A 13,636-nucleotide genomic window follows, 5' to 3' on the forward strand; every position below is an offset into this window, starting at 1 on the left:
ATGAATTCATCACTGACTTAGTGCTTATGTGGGGCTGGGGAAATAGTAGGCATGGAGACAGAGTCTGTACTCTCATGTATATTGTTATGTGTGCAGGGGCAATGGGAATGGGAGATAGAGAACAGAGAAGCAAATAAGAGAATATCAAGTACCATAAGGTCTGTTTTTAAAAAGGTATGGGAGGTGACTGGATGTATAGAGAATGTTGCTTCCATGGGAGTTCAGAAAAGTCCTCTCGAAATCAAAATTAGCAGTGTTAGTGGTGTCCATTATGACCAGAAGGAGCTGGTCACGTACACACCTGGGACAGGGGCATCCTGCTGAGAAGGCAGCAGCCAACATGTCCAAGGCAGGGCCGCTTGGAATATTGAGTGGCTAGTGAAAGCTAATGTGGCTGACGGGTCCTGCAAGGTGAGGAAACTTCCAGAAATGAAGCTGGAGAAAAGGGAGGAGCCACATCGTGGGAGCCCTGGCAGTACTGAAACATGTTGGGAGCCATTAGACATCTTAGGGAGGAAGGAAGATAACATCACCTACTTCGTATCCTTAACAGTCACCCAGTGGCTGAGTGGAGAATGGTAGATGGGCAAGAGGAAAAACAGAGATCCAGTAGGAGGTGAGTGTGGAGGCCCCCTGAGAGATAGCTTTGCCTGGGAGGACAGCCTGGCAGTAGTAAAGCTGCACAAACATCTCTCAAGAAACACAAGTAGGGCCCTGCATTGTGTTACAGTGGCCTAAGCTGCTGCCTGCAACCCCAGTAGTACTCATCCCATATGAGTACCACTTTGAGACCTGTCTGCTTTGCTTTTGATCCAGCTCCATGCTAATGTGCCTGGGAAAGCAATGTAAGATGGCCCAAGTACTTGGGTCCCTGTACCCACATGGGAGACCCTGATGGAATTCCTGCCTCCTGGCTCTGGCCTGGCCCAGTCCCAGTTGTTGTGGCTATTTGGTGAGTGAACCAAGATCTCTCTGTGTCTCTGTATCTGTTTGTCTCTCTCCTTAAATAGGTAATTCTGTTTTTAAAAAAAAATGCAAAGAAAGGATTTTTGTGAGAGGCACAGCAGAGCAGACCTTGTGGTCAGTCAGCTTCAGAGGTCCTTACACCTGGAGAAAAGGTGTCAGAACAGGACTAAAGAAAACCAGATACAACGGAACCCAAACAAGACAACCACGCGGATGGGAGTCATCTTAACAAGAAAGAAAAAAAGGAAAAGTTTTTATTAAAATAGTGAAAGCAGGACTAGGAGACGGAGGGAAAGACCAGAGAGGATACCAACAGTCCCTACATACTGGGTTGGCAGCTTCCATGATGTAAAGATGTTCACTCTCTCTCCCAAATTATCTTATGAGTGGAATGCAGCCCCAATCAAATTCTGAATGGTGCATTTGAATGAGGGACTTGGCACAGGGTTTTAAATGGCATGAGGAAGAGTATCTGTGTGAATATAATGAAGATACGCACACCCACAGCGTTAGGAGCCATGACGAATGAACAGAGGCAGGTGGAGCCCATGGACTCTGGGTCTCCCTCTCCTCCCCCCTCCCACCCTCCTCCTCCTCCTCCACTTCCTCCTGCCTCACTGTCGCTCTCCACCCCCTCTCCCTTCCCCCACATTGCTTCCCTGTCACACTCAACCCTCCAACAGTGTTTTAGACTTTTTTGACTGTGATCTAGGTAAAGAAATACAACTTACATGGGGACATGGATGTTACTGAAACAAAAACTGCATAAATAATACTTATCCTTACTGACTGTGACTCACTCTTGTATTTTTTAAAATTCTGTTTCAGAATGCCGCTCTATTAGGCCTAGACATTATATGTGGTCAGAGCCGTCTGGGTTGATTTCATAGTTCTCTAAAGTGTCAGGACCAAGGGGTCCAAGAGCACTGCCCCCAGGCCTCTGTCTTGCTTCCTGGGCCTCTAAGGTGATCTCAGCCACCAATCCCAATCAGCCAACGCTGGATGAAGATTTCACGCACTTTGCTTCACTAAGACTTCAGAAAGCTCTCCTTTATATTCCTGTCCAGCCTGAGTGTGGAGAGAACAATTGCCTCTCAACCGATGGGCAACCAGGGGCAGGGAAGCGGTGGTGCCTGTGGTTGGTTTGTAATGACGATGACATGATTCAATGCAGCGCAGGCAGTGCACACTCCAGCTCTGCTTCTCGTTAGCTTTCCCCTTCCAGCTGGTAGGCCCCGTCAGCTTTTCTGTTCCACTGGGGTTGTGGTTTAAAAATAGAAGGGCTGCTTCAAGAACATATTTGACATCATTGCATGGAAGACACTAACCCTCTAATGCAAGATATTTGTGTTTAACTACACAGAACTGAAGTATCTTCTTAAAATAAAAACTCCAAGCTATACCTCTATTCTCTCCTTATAAAAAATTAAAACCACATTGATCATCCATCTGGCGTGGCTCCTAATTATGCATCTCTTAGCAGACTAATATTCTCTTCAGAAGGCAAACAGTAAATATGCAAAGGGGAACGTGATTAATAACTTCTTTTTGTTCTGTCTTTTAGGACAAGTCCCCACACAGACTCCTGGTCTCCCCTTAAAAGTTCCATAACTGTACCAAAGACAGACAAGATGAACTGTCCCCTGACTACCTGTAAGAGAGGCAGGGGGAAGACACGGAAGCAAAATCCATTTTGTAGCAGAAATCCATAAATAGAGCAGGCACCCTTGATTGGTTTTTATCTTTGCAGTTGAGGGTGTGTGTGTATGTGCTTTGGAACTCATTTTACTGAGTTAACTTCTCCCTCTTTTTTGTCATGTACCTATTAAGTTCAGTTGTACTTTAGCAAATCCATTCTCTGGATACTCAGGAGAATGTATTTGGTTGAACAAGCTATACTGCTTACACTCGAGACAAAATACTTTAACACGCTGCATAAAGAGCCATTGTTCCAGAGAACGCGGTACCCTAACTAGATGTGTGCACCTGACCAAAATTGCATGGAGATTCCCATGAGTTACCAGTAATGCATCTTTGATGCTTTTCTGTTGTTTCCTTGACACCTCTTTCTCTTTTCAGCACCATTTTTACGCCAACCTGAGGAACCCACCAAAAGGGAAGCCATTAGTTTCTCAGTGTAAATTAATTTGATGTGCACTTTCTATCATGGAACCTTAAAATGTGATGTGTCCCTTCATGCACAACATAGAGAGATTAAGTAGGCCATGGTGTACACTGTGAGTGAGCTCTTCCATACCCACACCTACATTCCTCCTTGAGAACAGAACCCCAGTATTCGTTCCAGTGGCAATATGGCTAACTAAATATTTGTTTTCCCAGAGTGCTTTGCAGCTTAGGGTTGCATGCAACCATGTGACACACTTCAGGCCAGTCAGACCTGAGCAGAAGTCATCCAGAAGTTTTCAAAAGAAGCCTTTATTTTCTTGACTTGAGGAGACAGATATGGCTGGCACTGCCCTATCTTCTTGCCCTGAGCAAAAATGGGATTGTGGGGTTGAAATAGCCTTTTGTAGATCATGAAGCAAAAAGCAAGAAAATCAAAAAGACCTTGACACTGAGATCTCTGAACCATTGAACCAATTCTAGAAGCTCATTACCTTCAGGACCCCTGTTCTTGTAAGAAAAATAAGACCTTACCTATTGAAGCCATTGGCTAGCTGGGTATTCTGCTACAGTCATCCTGTTGGAGGGTTGTGAAAGCTTTCATAGTAGGCTTTGCATCCCTGATTATCTAGGGCTGCTTGGGGATCTCGAGTGGAGGCTGAAGCAAAAGCTAAGCCAGGAGTGGAACTCTTGCTTTTATGGCACCATATTTCCTCACATTAGCTCACCTTTTATCTTATTTATTGAGACACTAAGGACTTGTTTGAGAAAAATTGATTCTTCTACTAAAAGTCTATGTTTCAAATCACTGTAATCGAGTGGGCATTTGGTTAAGATGCTGCTTGAGACTCCACAACCCCTATCAGAGTGCCTGGGTTCAAGTCCCAGCTCCACTTCTGATTCAAGTTTCCTGATAATGTGAACTCTGGGAGGCAGGAGATGATGGCACAAGTACTTGGGTCCCCGTCACCCTCATGAGAGACCCAGATTGACTTCTGGACTGCTGGCTTTGTCCTGGCTCAGCTCCCTGCCTTTTTTAATTAAAAAAATATTTATTTTATTTATTTGAAAGGTGAAGTTACAGAGAGGGAGAGGGAGAGGCAGAGAGAGAAGTCTTCCATCCTCTGGTTCACTCTCCAAATGGCTGCAATAGCCAGGGCTAGGCCAGACTGAAGCTAGGAACCAGGAGTTTCATCTGGGTCTCCCATGTAGGTACAGGGGTTCAAGCACTTGGGCGATCTTCTGCTGCTTTCCTAAGCCATTAGCACAGAGCTGGATTGGAAATGAAACAGCCTGGACAGGAACTGGCACCAATGTGGAATGCCAGCTCTGTAGATGGCAGCTTAACCTGCTACACCACAATGTCAGCCCCACCCCTTGCTCTTATGGGCATTTGGGGAATAAATCAGGAATGGAGTGAACCAGATCTCTGTCTGTCTTGGTTTCTATCTCTGTGAGTCCCTGTGCTTTTCAAACAATATAAATAAGTAAGTAAATAAAAAAAAAAAACTGAGAATCACATTTCTATAGGAGCTAAAAACAGAGACCTAAGAAATTTTTAAAAAGAGAGAGATTTGTTTAAAAGGCAGAATTACAGATATAGATAGAATTGCAGATAGACTATTTCATACGCTGGTTCATGCCCCAAATGGTCACATCCAATGAGGCTGGGCCAAGCTAAAGCCCGGAGCCAGGGGCAGGAACTCTGTTTGAGTCTCCTACATGGGTGACAGGGGCCCCAATACTTGAACCATCATCTGCTGCATTCCCAGGCACATTAGCAGGGAGCTAGATCAGAAGTGGACCAGCTGAGTCTCGAACTGACACTCATATGGGATGCCAGTGTTGGCTTAACCCATTGTGCCACAACAACAGCCCCTAAGGAAGGGTTTTAGGAGATGTTGAGGAGATCTCTTCCAACCTTTGCATCTTTCTCCTCCAGCAGTCCTGGACCCATTGGGAGGCTGGGATGATTGGAAGTCTTGGGATCAACATTTGGAGGGGTTTTCTTTGGTCTTGAACGGATAGACGGTGTATTTTCTGGAATGGTGATGTCCTGAAATAGCTTGCATTTTGGTGTTCAGACCTACATTTTGGACTCACTATGGGCTCTCAAAATCAGAAAATTGAGAATGAGAATAATGACTGTCTGCCCTTTTCACCTGTCATACACACATGTCCCCCCCACTTTGATATCCGCTTTGATATTTCATCCCTCCTACAAGGTCAGTGCCATTTTGCTCAGCACACTTCTGCTCCTGTCATACATTGATAGTGTGTCATAAGTGTGGGCTGTGGATATAGTGGGGCCTGTCTGTGTGTGCCTTGGCTAGTTACTTAACTTCTCTGTTTCAGCTGCTTCATGCTTAACTGGCGCCTAAGACTAGTACTTATCTAGTAGGGTTGTTATGAGGCATAAATAATTTAATATACATAAAAATCCTGGAACAACTCCTGGAATATAGTGAGTGCTAAACAGATGTCAGTCATCCTTGTTATTATCATTACTCATCTGTTACCAGGTCCATCTCCCCATTGATAAATGGGGATAAAAAAAAATGTGCTCACACAATGAACTCTTGGCAGGAAGATAATATATTGACTAAATAACTCTTGCTGGTTGCTCGTACACTTTGCCCCACTATAAATGTTTCCTGCCTGGGATCTGGCTGCTCAGAGCTTCTCAGCACCTTAGATCCTGCATCATTCACACTTCCTATTGGAAGTCTTCTCCAGCTTCAACTGTCAACCCGATCTTCTCCTGTTACAAATACTACAGCTATTATGATTGGGTCCTATATTCCCAAACCATAACTTGTCTTTTATTAGTCTTTAATGCTTACCAATCTTCCTAACAAATTCCAAATTTCATGAAATACAAGGCCTCACTCTCCTACACTTCTCAATACACGTTAGCATATTGCCCAGTGCTAGACAAGCGTACGTGTTTGATGACCATTTGTTGATTGCTCTACTCATCTTTACTCTAAATTTTTATTTGGATATGCATGCAGGGAACTTTTTTCAAAGCAGATTACATTTGTAGTGCAGAAAAATACCAGAAAAAGCATCCACATGATTTCATCATCATAAACCCAGCATTGGAGGAAACTTGGAAAGGGTTTCTTTCCACTATAATGGTGAAAGGAGACAGACTTTGTATTCCTAAAACAGAAAAGAAGAATGAGGCAGTATCTTCTAGATCTTATTTAATCTGTTGGTATTCTCCCTTCTCCAAGGTCTAGCCATAGCCAAATTCAAGAAACAGATGTTTGCATAAAAAAAAACTTCCTGAAGTCACTGTGGCTGTTTATTCAATTTTCACCGTACTATCCAGACTTAGGCTAGGTTCAACAAAGCCCAAACAACAAGTTGGAATGCACAAACTTCAGTCTGCAGAAGAGTTCAAGGAAAGGTGAGATAGCCCCATGTCAGGGATGCTGGAGAGGAGATGCTGTGATGAGAAGTGGGACAAGCTGGAACATCATTTCCATCTAAGAGAAAACCCCTTTTGCTCTCTAAGTGGAGAGACAGTGTTCAGGCTACTCCACACTGCTTCTGCTTCTGTCACTCTCGTATTGTTCCTCAATGTGAAAAGGAATGTTTACGCTTTCCTGAACCTCATGCTTCCACATTGCTGTTCCATGCTGATGATCCAAGTGTGTGAGGCTCCCTTTTAGATTCCCCTGTTGAGTTAAATTTATGTATTTTGCTTGTTACATGAGCTGTGGGTGACTGGATCAACACAAACAACGGCTCTGTCCTGGTGAGCAACAACTTGGTTAAGTTTGTCAATTTCAACTTTTTTCTCCACGGTTACCACCATGAGTGGTATGTGAAACATGAAAGGGGGAGCAGAGATGCTTCTTTATGCAATTTACAACATCTCAGAGGTGAGAATTGAAGGCCCAGCTCTGATTGCAACATCTGTTCTGAACAACGGCACCAAGGGACCTGCCATCAGATTTTTTTTTTGTCTTAAGGATGATCACCATGTATGTTCACAAATAAAAATGTGAAGTGTTCTGACAGCCAAGCAAACCGTGAAGAATTAAACCTCCCAAACAGGAAAACACAGTGCATCCTCTCTGTTACCATTCATTCAAGGCAACTCCTTCACCCGGGGCCTTGTCATGTCTTCTTCCCACATGGCCCTCCCATTCCTGGTCAGGTTTATCCCTGTGGACATGTTTCTGTACAAGGGCAAGATTCCATTTGGATGGGGAATGGTCCAATTTTAGGGAATCAGTTCCTTAATGTTAAAATCAGACTTTTCCAGCAAAGATGTTGGAGGCAGTGTGCTCAGTAGCAGTGAGGGAGGTTTGTAAAACAAGCAGAACTTCCCCAGATAAAACTTTTAAATGACTCACCAATGCTTTCCAATCAATCCCCTTGGAACTTTAGTCCTCTGCTCCCTGGCCCTCCTCCACCCTTCTTGTCACAGTCAAGATGCCTTCCAAAAATTAATAAGAAGCCAATGGAATCGTACTGAATTTCTTTGCCATGAATTACAGTCATTTCAATGGTTTACCACTTTTTTTATTTTTTTTTATTTTTTTTAACTTTTATTTAATGAATATAAATTTCCAAAGTACGATTTATGGATTACAATGGCTTCCCCCACATACCGTCCCTCCCACCCACTACACTCCCCTTTCCCACTCCCTCTCCCCTTCCATTCACATCAAGATTCATTTTCGATTATCTTAATATACAGAAGATCAGCTTAGTATACATTAAGTAAGGATTTCAACAGTTTGCTCACACAAAAACAAAAAGTGAAAAATAATAGATGATTTTTTTTAAATGATGATGAAATCAGATCAGACCTATTGTCATGTTTAATCCCAGTGAGAGTCAAGTTGGGAGTTGACAATTTCTTTTTTTTTTTTTTTTACAGAGGATCAGTTTAGTATACATTAGGTAAAGATTTCAACAGTTTGCACCCCCATAAAAACACAAAGTGAAATATATTGTTTGAGTACTCGTTATAGCATTAAATCTCAATACACAGCACATTAAGGACAGAGATCCTACATGAGGAGTAAGTGCACAGTGACTCCCGTTGTTGACTTTACCAATTGACACTCCTGTCTATGCATCAGTAGTCTCCCTATGCTCCGGTCATGAGTTTCCAAGGCTATGGAAGCCCTCTGAGTTCTCCGATTCTTATCTTGTTTAGACAAGGTCATAGTCAAAGTGGAGGTTCTCTCCTCCCTTCAGAGAAAGGTACCTCCTTCTTTGAAGACCTGTTCTTTCCACTGGGATCTCACTCACAGAGATCTTTTGCCAGAGTGTCTTGGCTTTCCATGCCTGAAATACTCTCATGGGCTTTTCAGCCAGATCCGAATGCCTTTAGGGCTGATTCTGAGGCCAGAGTGCTATTTAGGACATCTGCCATTCTATGAGTCTGCTGAGTATCTCGCTTCCCATGTTGGATCACTCTCCCCTTTATTTATTCCATCGGTTAGTGTTAGCAGGTACTAGACTTGTTTATGTGCTCCCTTTGACTCTTAGTCCTTTCATTATGATCAATTGTGAACTGAAATTGATCACTTGGAATAGTGAGATGGCATTGGTACATGCCACCTTGATGGGATTGAATTGGAATCCCCTGGTATGTTTTTAACTCTACCATTTGGGGCAAGTCACTATTCCCAGATCTCTTCCTTGTAGGCACACATTAAGATTAACCACATTGACAGGAAGCGCGAGGCCACCTAAACCAGCCTGTGTACCCTGACCATTTTCATCTTCATGCTCTCCCTCTACTGCATGGCTTCTGCCAATTATTACACCCCATCACTGACCAACATCCTACTTCCCTTATATGCCACATTCTATCCTCTGGAGGACTCTGTCCTCAGCAGACCACTGGGCTGGAAGGGACAGCTTCATCACTTACAGTTACACAGACTCAGGTGTTTTTGTTTGGTTAGCTGGGTTATTTGCTTTTCTTTTTTAAGAATGAATCACATTCTGCTTCACATTATAGACAATGCCCCCTACAATACTACATTCTCCAAGGAGACATCCCATAATGAATGAGTACAGAACAGAGTGCCTTGTCCATGATGAACTATCACTAACTATATTGATCCTGTAGGTTGACTCCATTAATGGATGTATCCAGAAGACTGGAGAGGTGATGTTTAAAGCCCCCCTCCAACATCTGTGTCCTTTTCACTGCAAACTGGCAGTGTGAGCTATGGTGGTGGGGAGGGTCACGTTGAAGAGGCCATTAGATGCCTTTCATTTCTTTTTTTTATCTTTTATTTAGTAAATATAAATTTCCAAAGTACAGCTTATGGATTACAATGTCTTTTTCCAACCCATAACCTCCCTCCCACCCGCAACCCTCCCCTCTCTGCTCCCTCTCCCCTTCCAATCACATCAAGATTCATTTTCAATTATCTTTATATACAGAAGATCAATTTAGTGTATATTAAGTAAAGATTTCAATAGTTTGCACCCACACAGAAACACAAAGTGTAAAATACTGTTTGAGTACTAGGTATAGCATTAAATCACAATGTACAGCACATTAAATACAGAGATCCTACATGAGGAGTAAGTTAGATGCCTTTCATTTCATTTTAAAATACTTACATAGAGACGACATCCCCAGTCAGCAGGAAGTAGCCAGAGAGACTCATCGTTGCCCCCTTTCCTATCACCAAAAGGTCAGGATGGTAGCTTTGGGATCCACAAGGAGGGAAGGCCTACACTTCCGGGAATGGAGAGGCCTACTTCCGGGGAAGAAAGTCCTTGCCAAGGTCCCTGCGGGTGCCTAAAGGTCAACCAAGAGGATCAGACCCGCCTCAACCGTTAACGCCAATGCCCTGAATCTATAAAAGGAGCTCTCCCAATCTCTGACGCGCGACTTCCCCGGGCCCCCGCTCTGTTGCTCTGTTGGGACCGGGGAACCTCGCCCGGGAGTGGAACCCCAATAAAAGCCTGTGAATTAAATAAATAAAATACTTACATAGTAGAAAATTAATAGAAACAGATAAAATTTCAAAGTAAGCATGAGAACTTCTGTCTGATATATCCAAAAGCAAATCCTAACTGGAGTAACTCAGTCAATTCCAATAATAGCCACGCAACCATCCATAGTTTCAGACATGGAAAAAGTCTACACACTTGACAAATTCTCAGGGAATTTTTCTAACCAGATTGACCAGCAAAAATAATGTATGAACATACTTCATAACGTCTGTGAAAATGGAATTAAAAGAGGTTGACTTTGGTGGGGAAAGTTTTTTGAAATGCAAGCACATGAGGGGTCATGAAAAATGCATGATATGAAAAATCTGTGGATTTCAAATTTTTTGGTGCTGAAATACACTTACCTTTTAATTCCATTTCCCTTAACTTTTTAACAATTTTGTCACATTCATCTCATATCTGAACATTATATGTGTACACATATATACTATTTTTTCTTGAAAATTAATTAGGAGATTGATTGCAAAATTAATATCTCAAAATGAAGGATCCATGACAAGATCATAATGTGGGAAAGAAGTGTGTATTGTCATGTATGTGTATAATTCAGTGAAGTAATATCTATAATTATGTTCCAAATGATATGACATCCACACAATTTTTATGCTCTCTATAGTAACTTCCACACATGAAAGAAAATATGTGACATTTGTCTTTCTGAGTCTGGCTTATTTCACTTGGCCTAATGATAGCCATGAACTTTTTGAAGTACCCCTGCATGTATTTATCAAATAGGTTATCTGGAACCAAGTAGGCAAAATAACAAAGTTATTTAATCACTTTAGTTCTTTAATCACTTCATTGCATTATTCAAACTTGGCTCAAAACCCAGGTTTATTCTAGAAGCCAAGTGGTTAAAAGAGCATGTTTTGCTATTACTTTTATTTAAATAGTGTATAAGGTTAGTCAGATTTCTCCAGATGAACAGATTCAGTAGGAATGGAGTTTTTTGATTGATGGGTTGATTTTAAGGACTTATCTAGAGAGGACAGCAGCAGGCAAGGAATCCAGGGAAGAGCTGTTTGCCTGTCTTGAGTCTGATGTCGGCAGTCCGGAAATTTAGTCTAGGATTCCAGGTGCAGTCTCCAGGCAGAAATGCTTTTTCTTGGGAAAACTTCAGTCCTTGCTCTTAAGACTTTCAACTTACTGGATGAAGCTCACACAGATTATTGGGGCTTTGTTAAAGTCTTCCTATGTAAGTGTTAATCATATCTTAAGAATACGTTCACATTAATGTCTACACTGGTATCTGATCATATAGGTGGACCCTATAGCTTAGCCAATCTGACATACAAAATCAACCAATACAGAGACAAAACTCCAACTGAAGGGATTTAGCTAAGAGTTATTTTTGGTATACAGCAATATTAAACCTTGTGACTCCCTATATTCTAGCTATGTTTCTTGAAACATCTATGCCAAAAAACCTACTGGATCCCAATCTGAAACAACAGAAGGTTCTAGAGTTTCCCTCAGGGCAGAATAGTAGAACAAAGACCCTAAGTGCTTTTACAGTCTATCTGGAAAACTCTTCAGGGACAACCCCCCAAGGATTCTGGAAAATATTGGCTGAAATAGTGTCCAAAGAAAAAAACTCCTGACCAATCTCACTTAAGAGATAAAGTTTAAAAATTTTAGGAAAATAGGTTTTAAATATTATAAGAAGAAGATGATGACTGAATAAAGCTTAATGAATGGATTGAGGCCAGGTGCACTGAACAATGAGGAAGATTATTTTCTCTGCTCTCTACCTTGCCTTTAAATATTGTGGGATTTTTTGGTATGACTTCTTGGCACAAGAAAGACTCTTTAAAACTGTGACTCAATGTCAGAGAGAAAACAGACTAGTCTCTTAATCTAATGGTTGTTGTGGAGGATTCCTTTAGCGATATTCAGCTGGAAAAGAAAAAGAAAAAAAGAACTTTGCAATACACGACCTTCAGGGAAGAAGGGTATTCATGTTAATTAGTAGCTCTTTTCAAATACAATTCATATATGCATTAGGCCATGCCTTGTTGAACAATGCACACATTGTAGTAAACATCAAGACAAGTCTCAAGTATGGTTATCAAAATTTTAGAAAACTCTAGCTAGGGTTTTTTTTTTTTTTTTTCATAAGATTGTGACTTGCTGCTTCTGATGTATTGCACAATAGTATCTCTCCTAATGGCTTTTAGCTTTTGCCACTGCCAAGTTTTATATTTAAAATCCATACAATTATGGACAATTTATGAACATTATGAGGGTTTTCTTTATTGTACTGATTCTTACTGATTCAAGCCAGCTTTTATCCTTAGCAAATCAAATGCATTTTGCTTACAGCACTAGATTCATTCTCACATATTCCACTTTATTCTTATTATTAGTATTCCTTATTATGCATATTTAATTTAAGAATGCATTTTCTCCATTAAAAAATTAGAATATGCTGAAAGAAGTACTAGAAGGTGATTATTTGGTTTAGTTTGCTTTTATTAACCATGTAAGCCCTGATATCATCTTCCAAAAGTTAGGTGTAAGCGACAGAAATGTGAAAAGGAAAAAAAAATAAGATATAAAGAAACACACTTGAAAATGACAGGCCTTCTTTATGTAATGACGGTCTATAAGAAAATGGGTAAAAAAATAATTCTCAGTTTATGTGAACAGAGAAAGTGTATAAACTTACAAGAGTTCCTTAAGCAAATGTCTACTAAGCATAGTTCTTCAAAACTAGTCTAGCAAGATGCATCTTGCAAAAAGTAGAAAACAGTATAAAGTAAGATGTGTATCTCATCTCCCTCTGCTCAGCCACACTAGGTACATCAGCACATTCAAGGCCCTGAAACACCCCTGCCCAGCTCCCACTCTTTAAGAAACCCCACAAGGAACCCTCCAGCCTTCTGCCCTACCCCTCACCCCCTCCCCTCCTTCCCCCAGAAAACAGGAAAACTGACAGACCCAACCTTAGCATTTATCCTTAAACTCCCTTAAGGAAACAACTAGGTATATAGAAATTAAATAACAGGTTAGAATTCCTGTTTAATTTTGCAATCATTGATTGGAAGCGCTCAGCCCAGTGATTCGTTATTTTTCTATCTGTTGTCGAACAAGTTTGAATCTCCCCGCTTCCACTCCAAAGTTTGTGATTTAACTGGTTGTTTTAAACTATGAAGGTGAACCAAAGAACTGAGACCTTATTCCCATGTGCTTGTTTGGAAGAGGCTCCTCGGCTTCCTCACCTCAGCACCACATACACCTGTGTAACTTTGGTTTGCAGATAAGGGTCCTGTGTCAACCACACTCACTATAGCAGAGAAGAACAAAGAGCCCATTTGTTAATATCTTACTTATGATATTATCACTTGTTATTGACTATAAAATCTATAGGGACCAAAGGACTGTATCTATTAATACTGTCTAACATTTTCGAGCACCTATTATATGAAGAACACCATGCTAACAACTTTTGATACTGCATATTATCTAATCATGATACACCTGCAAGACTTTTGGCTTATATTGTCTAAATGAAAATCCTTGTTCCCCCACCTTCTCT

At 41.3% G+C, this 13,636-nt stretch overlaps 1 long non-coding RNA gene across 15 annotated transcripts in view; it reads right to left on the bottom strand.

Moving 5' to 3' along the window:
- The window catches only part of LOC103350974 (uncharacterized), a 183,641-nt gene that overhangs the window by 12,031 nt on the left and 157,974 nt on the right, over nucleotides 1-13,636 (bottom strand). For 6 of the 15 annotated variants that reach the window (XR_016219638.1, XR_016219636.1, XR_016219639.1 and 3 more), the window contains one exon: nucleotides 11,710-11,994. The exons of 8 other annotated variants lie outside the window; for them this stretch is intronic. This is a non-coding gene — a long non-coding RNA (uncharacterized LOC103350974). Of the gene's footprint in view, nucleotides 1-9,699; nucleotides 11,995-13,636 lie in introns of those variants that run through there. One more of the 15 variants, XR_016219635.1, reaches the window with a different exon arrangement.

The sequence above is a fragment of the Oryctolagus cuniculus genome, chromosome 13 (genome assembly GCF_051225735.1).
Source record: "Oryctolagus cuniculus isolate XC-2025 breed Fujian yellow rabbit chromosome 13, ASM5122573v1, whole genome shotgun sequence".
NCBI classification, from domain to species: domain Eukaryota; kingdom Metazoa; phylum Chordata; class Mammalia; order Lagomorpha; family Leporidae; genus Oryctolagus; species Oryctolagus cuniculus.